Genomic DNA, 9,601 nt, shown 5'->3' on the forward strand with positions numbered 1-9,601 from the left:
CAGCCCACTCATCTGCGGGACGTGAAAGAGATAAATGACTCAGACCCAAGACTCTCTCTGATAAGCCCCCGGGTGTGAGCCATTCCGCATTCATTAATCAGGAAATGTGTGTGCAAACTACGTGTGTGCTGGTGAGGAGATGGATGGATAGGGGTCCCCTGGGCTTTCATTATTTTCTCATTTACTGACGGAAGCAGATTTTAATTCCGATGCTTTCTTCTCTTTGCAGTTTTTATGACCTACGAGCCTCCGACTGGCCAAGGATAGGAAAGGCCGGTAGGGAGCATGTGTGATTGACACCCGAATGCCTTATTGTTATGCATCCATTGGCCACTCCAAGTCAAGTTTAACACTACTTCAGGAGCCAGAAAAGATCTGAGCACAGAGCAGGCAGGCAGCATATTGTGCAGATTTAGGGTGCTCTGGACTTCCTGCTCTGTAGTAGGCTCTTAATGGGGGTAGCCCACTGTTCCATTCCGCTATGTTCCTCCTCAGAACCTCTGTCCTGCAGGACCACACCATCCCCAGGTGATCCTCTGTGCTCTCTTCACTTGGCTTTTCCCTTCAAAAAGATTTATTTATTTATTTACGTATCATATGTATATGGACATTTTGTCTGCATGTCCATGTACGCACCAGAAGAGGGCATTGGATCCCATGGAACTACAGGTATAGATTAGTCCTGGACTGCCACGTGGGTACTGGGACTTGAACTCAGAACCTCTGGAAAAACTCGCAGTGTTCTTAGCCGCTGAGCCCTTTCTCCAACCCCTTGACTATATTTCTGATTCGCCTCTGCCCTGGTGTGCAGATGCCGACATGCAGCTGCCAGGTTCACAGACACCACACAACAGACAGGATCGTGTGTGTGTGTGTGTGTGTGTGTGTGTGTGTGTGCATGTGAACCATGCATTCTGCTGCTGGAAACCCTGTGTCTTGAGACAGCAGGCACGGGTGGACACTCCTGAGGACATGCTGTCTGCACTCTCACTTTCTGACCATGGTGTGTATGCCATGTCATATGGCTGGTCCTACTCATGTGTATGGTATAACTCTACTTTCCATTTTTAGACAGGGTATTGTGTCACCAAGGCTGTCATCAACTTGCCCTACCCCAAGAATGACCTTGAATTTCTGACCCTCCTTGCCTCTGCCTCTCAGGAGCTGGGATTACAGGCAAGCCTGGTTTGTATAGCGCTAGGTCAGGCCGATGACTTGCTGGGCAAATGTTCTGCCAGGTAATCTAACTCTGCTCAGGTCTGGTGTAACTTTTGTTGTATTTATTCTCCCTTGTAGTTTGGCTTAATATCCTGGAAGTTACTTCTTATAAACCTTAAATCTTTTTGTTGCTGGGAATCAAGAAGAGAAAACTCTGTGGTCAGAACTGGCTTTCAAAAAAACTACAATAAGAAAACTTTCTAATTCTGGCCATTTTTAAGTCCATTTTCCAATGCTGGGATGCAGGGCACATTGGCATTTGGCCTGTCAATGACAATCAACCTGGCATGTACCCGATGGAGCCAGGCTGCATCACCGAAGCTCCGAATCTTCCACACCTCACTGGGTCCTGTTCATTGAGGTCTTCCTGTGGCTTAGCCTGCCCAAAGATCCCCATCTTGCTCATTTTCAGTGAGTGGCATCAAGCACACTTACACTCTAGCCTCCTCCACCTATCTTCTAGAGGGACATGTTGCCCTCATCAACCCTCAAGTCCTCTGTCTTTCTCTCCATCCAGCAGTTACTACTCCTTGTCTGTAGAGTTGGGTTAAGGTTATTTAGTTATTTATTGTGGTGTGTGTGTGTGTGTGTGTGTGTGTGTGTGTGTATGTGTGTGTGTGTAGATCCTAGAGGAGGACGTCAGCCTGGCCTTCTCTATCACTTTCCACTTTATTCCCCTGAGACAGAGTTTCTCACTGGACCTGGAGCTAGGTTGTCATCCATCAAGTCATAGAAATTCTCCTGCTTCTGCCCCTCCCAGCACTGGGGTTACAAGCAGCACGGCCACACCTGGCCTTTTACCTGGATATTTGGGGTTTTAATTCAGGTCTTATTGCTTGCATACTTAAGTCATCTTCCAAGCCTTATGCTTCCGATGTATTGTGTATGAGCAAGCGCTACATATTTTCAAATTATTTGTCTGTTGTGGCAGTTGTCATGGATGTGCATTTTTTTGTGTTATTGATTTCTTATTTATTGATTGTTTTGTGGAGGTGAGAATCAATCACAGGGCATTTGTATGCCAGGCAAGTGTTTTACTCCTGAGCTAGCTTTTTAAATCTCATTCTCTACTCTGCAAGTTTCTGTGTTTTCTTGGAGTCCATTCTGCTCTGTGTGCCGTTTCCTTTACTGGATGTAAGTAAAGGTGCTTTATTTTCACACAGCTTGTGTTCAAAGCATCCAAGGCTGCAGCTGTCCCACGAGATGGCACTTGTAGCACACTCCTTAAGTGTCTATGCGCGCAGGTGATCACAGGTCAGCTGAAATATGCTTGCATTTCTCTTCTATTTGGGAAGAACTAGGCCTGTTTCCAGCAACTGCTTTTACCCAGAGGCCCCTTGAGACTAGAAGGTAACAGGTTGCCCACTCTTCCATGTTTAGTTTTTTTGCTTTTTTTTTAAAAAAAAACTTGGTGGTTTGACTAGGAATGGCCCCCATAGACTCATGCGTTTTACTGCTTGGTCTGTGGAGAGTGGCACTATCAGGAGGCGTGGCCTTGTTGGGGTCGGTGTGACCTCATTGGAGGAAGTGTGTCACTTGGGACAGGCTGTGAGGTTTCAAATGTGAGTGCAGGCTTTGAGGTCTCCTATGCTCAAGCTCCACCCAGTATAGAACACCATCCCCTTCTGCTTCCTTCAGATCAAGATGTAGAATTCTCAGCCCCTTCTCCAGCACCATGTCTGTGATGACAATGGACTAAACCTCTCTACTGTAAGCCAGACCCAATTAAATGTTTTCCTTTATAAGAATTGCCTTGGTCATGGTGTCTCTTCACAGCAATGAAACCCTAATGAAGACAAGACAGGATCTCGTGTAACCCGGCACTAGCCTCAAACTTACAGAGATAGGCCTGCCCCTGCCTCCCAAGTGGCTGGCATTCATGCTCGGGTTTGATGGTTTGAGTTACGACTAGCCACTCCAGAGAAGCTGGAGCGCTCATGTTGCCTGGAGGGGGTGCTTTCTTACTTTGCTTTTGGTCTGGGTTGTGAATTTACTTTGAGCCAGTGTCACAAAATTGTTTTGTTGTGGCCACATGATAATGTGTTTTAAAATGACTTTTAAAGAGACTATAAAAACAGAGCAATTTTGTGATAGGAATTCAGACAATATTCAAGTGTGTGAAAGTGCAAGCGGACAGCTTCCTTTTCATTGTTCTATTGTACCCCTCTTCCTGATAAACAAGCTAACAGAAATCCTTCCCCATGTAGATGCCACAGTTAAACACGGCGGACACGAACATTTTAAACAGAAATAAAGCTGCATGTTGAGAGATGGTCCAGCGGGCAAAATAATACCATGAAAGTGTGAGGCCTAGATGAGACATTCCTCAGAAGCTTCCAGGCCTGATGTAGGCAGCAGTAAGTAACCTGCACTCACAGTTCAGAGGCATGGCTGACCACAGTGAGGAAGGCTTGGCAGCTGAAGAGCGAGGCAGCTTTTGTAGTGCCTGAAAGCTCTCTGCAGGCTGCACAGGGAGAAAGGACAATGTTGGATTTAATCTGTGCTGGACCCTGCATGCTTCAGTGTGGAGCTTCCAGGTAAGCTGTGCCCACTGGTACAGTAGTGGCATGGCTGTTGTGAGGTGACCAACGGCTTTCTGATTGGAATTAAGATCTGCTCTAGAGGAGGGACTTTCCTGCCTGATACTATAATCCTGGCTGAAAGCCCAAGGGTGGGGAGGTCCACAGGCCCTAGGGTAGAAGCAGTTATTGCTGTTTAGCAAAGCTAAATGGTTATGCCATCAGATTGCATTCTAAATATTTATGCTTATACCCACAGGCCTCTGATGCTCACAGTCTTGGTCAGAGAAGTTTCTTTTTGCAATGAGCAGCATTAATGAGAGATGCAGAAGTAATCAAAGTGCTGAGAAAAAAAAAGATTTTGTGCTCAGCCCTAAGTGTGACATTTGTTTTGACTGCCTAAACTCAGGGAACATGGAAGACGAGGACGTAGAAAGAATGTAAGAGCCAAAGGATGGAGAAGACTGCTATGAAATACTGTCTTCTGTATGTTATGGACATGGGATTGTCATTGGAACGGTGAGCTCACAGCATCTCTATCTACCTGAGCGAGACCTACACAAGTTCAAGCTGGCCAACATTCTGACATAGAGGAGATAGATGATTTCCAGGTTCCACCCCTTACTGAGGAGCTGTTGGCAGTGGACAGCTGCCAGGAAAGGGAGAATTGTTCTTTCTGAGGATGTGGCCTGACTGTATAATCTCAAGGCCCACCCAGTGATCTCTTTCCTTCCATGAGGCTCCACCTCCTAAAAGTTCTACCACCTTCCCAAACAGCATCACCAGGTGGGAGCAAGTGTTCAAACACTTAAGCTTATGGGGAACAGATTTCACATTCAAACCACAGCAGTTACCTGTCCAGGAAAGAGGCACAGTGGCTTTCCAGCAGCCAGGCCCATGGAGTTCTCTGAAGCACTCAATGCTTTCTTGACATCAAACTTCAATCTTTCTTCCTTTCCTGGTCTTCTGCATGACTATCCTTGGGTGTCCCACTGAGGGGCCAGTGAGAACACTGATTTGACAGTCCCTCTGTCCAGGAAAACACTAAATACTGGCTCTGTGTACCTCCTCACCCTCATGGAGTTCACTGGCTCCATACTGAACAGAGGGAGTCACATCTCACTGCAGCCTGGGCCTGTGAGTTATCTAAGAAAAGAGTGGGTGCCATGGATAGCAGGGTCCCACACCCCACTGTCCTGCTGTCTCTGTAGAGCTTGAAGAAAGAAATTATTTGAAAAACGCCATGTTATAAAGTATTTAAAGAACTGTAGCATTCCTCATATTTTATTTTTTTCCTTTTGGAGCTTATGACAAATAACTCAGAATTCATGAAATATATATTTTAAATGTCTTTCCCCACCAAAAGAGCAGTTCTCTGGCATGTTAATTAGACTGGAGAGATGAAACTCAATGCACACGAGATTATTTATAATGTGCTGTATTAATCATCGATGGTTTCCAAGAAAATAATTATGTTGGACAAATGATAATATTTTGCTCTTGTAACTGTGTCTCCACATTTACTCAAAGCTCTTGGTGCTTCCCATGCGGCATCGATTAATTATTCTTCTTGGGGAGATGAATTGTTGTTCACTTCTGTTGTTGACAGTTTTTATTGGTTTGTCTCCCTGAAATCCAGTGAAGGGAGGGTGTTGTATGGGAGCAACAAGGAACACTTGACATAGTTTGTGGCTCCTCGAGGACAGATGTATGGTCAGTTGCATGGGAACATAGGGTCCCAGGGTCCCTCTTGCCACCTCTGATGGGATGTGTGGAGATAAGGAGCTGTAGGAAATGGGCTGGGTAGAGTTAGGTCCCTTACACCCAGCTTATGCTGGCTTTGGTCCCTTGGTCCAGGCATTCCAGGAGACCAGTGATTCTTAGATCTAGGTGCAGAAGTTGGATGTCATTCACCAACTTGGGGCCATGTTCCTGAGCTAGTGCTGTGTGAATCTCTCCTGGGAGATGAACAAACAATCCCTTAACCCCAGACAGGATATCAACAACATATCAAAGCAAAGATGCATATTGATTTTGAGGGGGGGTTATTTCGATTATTACTTGATGTAAGGGAGCCTCGCCACTATGGGTGGCACCATTCCCTAGGCAGTTGATCCTGAACTTTATGACAAAGCTAGGTGAGCATGAGCCTACGAACAAGCCAGAGAGCAATGTTCCTTCATGGTTTCTGCTTCAAGTTCCTGCCCTGACCTCCTCAGGGATGGACTCTGGCCATCATAAGCCAAATGAAATCTCTTCTCTACTATGCTGCTCTTGGTTAGAGTGTTTTATCACAGCAGCATAGAGGGAATGGGCATTGTGACCCAATGGTTTTAATTAGGGTTACTCACAGTAGCATAACTTACCAGTGGTGATACCACTGAAGAACATGCCTCTCACTTTCTCAGAAGCTGTCGCCTACCTCTCAACCCTTGGAGGGGTGGCCCTTATAAACTCCTCCTCTGCTCCATGATAGCACATTAATGGGCCCAATATTGTACAGGTCTGTGAGTAATCACAGCCACTAGGGTGGAATAGGCCATGTCATGCTCAGAGGACAGTATCTCACAACAGGGCATTTCCAGGTCTGCACCTGTAATTCCCCCCTCTTTCTTGTTCCCCTACCATTATCCAAGTCTTTCATTTGCAGAACGTTTCCTCCCTCCTGGCCCTTGTCCATCTCCATTGCCTTCAGGCCCTGCAGCCAACATGGATTCTTTGCCCAAGGTTCCTCTGTTACATGTTGGGTGAGGAGCAGTCTCTCAGTACTTTCTGGTCTCCAAGTCTCCATACTTCAGTAGCTTTTCAATCATTCAATGAGGCTGAATAGCCACTGTCTCCTGCAGCCTGTCCAGGAAGTGGAAGACCCTGGCCATCAAACTGAGGGGACAGCTGGTATTGGGTTCTGGAGACTGGTTGAGTATTGAGTCTGTAGGATGAAGATCAAAATAGCTTTGCTCTTCTAAGTATATATGTATGTATATATGTATGTACATATGTATGTATTTTTATGTGAATGGGTGCTCTGCCTGCATGACAGAATAGAGCGTCAGATCCCGTTATAGATTGTAAGCCATGTGTTTGATGGGAATTGAACTCAGGACCTCTGGAAGAGCATCTAGTGCTCTTAACCACTGAGCCACCTCCCTGGCCCAGCTTTGGTCTTCTGAACAAGGCCACAGCCGAGGTAAGGACCAGTGAGGGAGATGGCATAAGATGGGGGCTATCCTGAGAGGCTGAAAGCTCCTGAGGAAGGCAGTAAAATTCTTGACTCCAGCATGGAGTAGAGACCATCTATCTATGGGTGGACCTATTATCTTTCAGAGTGGGGATGGCTGCCCTCTTTGACAAACTCCTTGGGAGGTTTGCTACTGAGCTGAAAGACACATGGAGCCAGCAGGTCTTCCACATCCTACTGAAAGAGACCTCTTAGGCTCTATGTTCCTGGAAGAGCAGCCCCTCATCCCCTGAGAACCGTGCACCATTGTGTGGGGATTGTCTAGATGACCTTGAGCTCCTGCCCCACCTGATCTACTTTCCTCCTTATAGGAAAGATCTGAATGTGCTCAATAGAGATCACGGCCTTCTTGGAAGACTGGAGGCTTCTGGTACCCTCTTAATGAGAGAAAAAGAAAGTCACTCCCACAGTGACTTTCCTAGGAGATTTCTGAACATGATTGGATATTGAGGTGGAAGCCCCTAAACTATCTTTGAAGTGGTGGCACATGGCTACCGCCTGGCCTCTTTGTCAGGTCAGCTTGGGCTGGGTCCAGGGAAGTGGACTTTGTTGGTCTCACGTCAGCTGAGTAGACACAGTGGCGTCATGCTGCTGTTCTAAGTATGCACTTTCTGTTTACACAGTGAAGACAGTAACCACGCAGGGCGATACAGATGGAGAGCACAGCAGCCGTAGCGCTTTTGGAGGCTGTGCACTAAGTCCTGAGTAAATACAGAGTAATAACATGGTCTGTTGTGCGCTTTGAAATGAGAACTTCCCTGAATAGGGAGGCCGGCATCTCTGTCTGCGATGGCTGGCAATCAGCATTGCCTCTTGCCTGGCTGGGCCTCAGTCAACCCTGGCTGAGGGATGCCATGGAGATGGGAAGAGCTTTGCCAAGGAGAACCTACTAGTTTATTCTCAAGAAAACACCCTCAGAGCTGGTGGAATGGCTCAGTGGGTAGAAGTGCTTGGGTACAGACCTGAGGATGCATGTTTGGTCCTCAGTTCTCACACAGTGGCAGGAAAGAACTGACTCCTTGGGATTGTCCCCTGACCTCCACACAGGTGCCATGGCTCTGTTCGAGAATATACAAAAGAAACAAGGATATCAATTAATAGGCATTACTGGGTGTCCCCGAGGACTGTGATTGGCTGGGGGTCTGTAGAGGGGACATACAGTCACACACTATGAAATGCTGATATCAAGAGGGTCCTCGGCCTTGTTTTCAGAGGAGGGCCCTTGGTCACTCAGTCAGGATTTATCTCCTCTCTAGTTCGGCAGTTACCTGCTCTACAAAGTTCTCTTGTTGGCAGCTGGCTGTTTGTCTCTGGTCATTCGGTCAGTGGGAGATGCCCAGTCACTTTGGACCTGGCTGATGTCCCTGATGTTGTGAGGCATCCTTACGGGAATCACACCTGGGAGCTGGCAGCCTTTCCTCAAGGGTGTCTTACACAGGCAGTCCCTCCCACCCTGTCCTGCCCTCCTGAATGCCCTGGTTCCTGGCAGAGGCTGAAAGGGACCTCAAACCCAAGGACCCTGCCTGTTACTACTTGCCCAGCTCAAGAAGCTCCAGGTGTGAAAGGAGACTGGGGCCCAGTCTGCACCAGCTCCATGAAGTCTTCTTGGCATGAGCATTGGTAACAGAGGACACCTGCCCTGCTTTCTTCTTTTAAAAGCCAGGAGGGCCCCAGGCAAGGATACCTTCTCTGTCCCAAAGGGATAAGAGCTTGTCATCCCAGACCCTGAAGAAGAGGTCCTCTGCAGACCTCTGTCCCTGCTCCTTCCTCCCAAGAGTCTTTGGAAACTTGTTGCTTCTTGACCCGTGCTGTCCTTTCTCTACTTTAGCATTCTGGCTGGAGTTACTTTGACACAGCTGCTCCTCCTGCGGTCAGTGTTCCCCAAGCACCCCTGCTGGGCAGCTCACAACCACCTGTAACTGTAGCTCCAGGGAATAGGCTGCCCTCTTCTGGACTCTGCAGCCACTGCGCTCACATGTGGACTCCCCTCATAGAAACACAGTTATAAAACGAAGACTTCGCCATTGGGTTTTCCCTCCCGGCTCCACCTGAGCAGAAGCCTTGGGCATGGTCTTGTATGGGACAGTATCATTGCTGCTCTTCCAGTGCTTCCCAGGAGGGTGGTGAGGGAATGCCTAGCACATAGCCCTCGAACCATTGTCCATGGGCCAGTAGATCTCAGAGACCGACAGGGCTTGCTGTAAAGGGTCCTGGAGGCTATGGAAGTGGGGTGGTGTAAGGAGCACCAGGTTATGAAATTGCAGGAACCCTTCTTGAAAGCTTGCTGGTGATCCACTGATGTTGTGATGGGAGTATTGTACCCTTCTCTTGTACAAGGATCAGTGGAATAGTTTTATCTTTGTTACATAGCCTGTATTGACTGGATTCTATAAGAAAACAAAACTTGCTATATTTTGGATTTTTTTTTTTTTTTTTGGTTTTTTGAGACACAATTTTTCTTTTCTGTGTAGCCTTGGCTATCATGGACTTGATTTGTAGACCAGACTGGCCTTGAACTCACAGAGATCCGCCTGCTTCTGCCACCCTGGGTGCTGGGATTACAGATATGCACCACCCACCTAGCGAAATGGCTATATTTTGGCCTGAAATTTTGTGTAGGTAACTT

Source organism: Meriones unguiculatus, chromosome 8, assembly GCF_030254825.1.
Source record: "Meriones unguiculatus strain TT.TT164.6M chromosome 8, Bangor_MerUng_6.1, whole genome shotgun sequence".
Taxonomy (NCBI): domain Eukaryota; kingdom Metazoa; phylum Chordata; class Mammalia; order Rodentia; family Muridae; genus Meriones; species Meriones unguiculatus.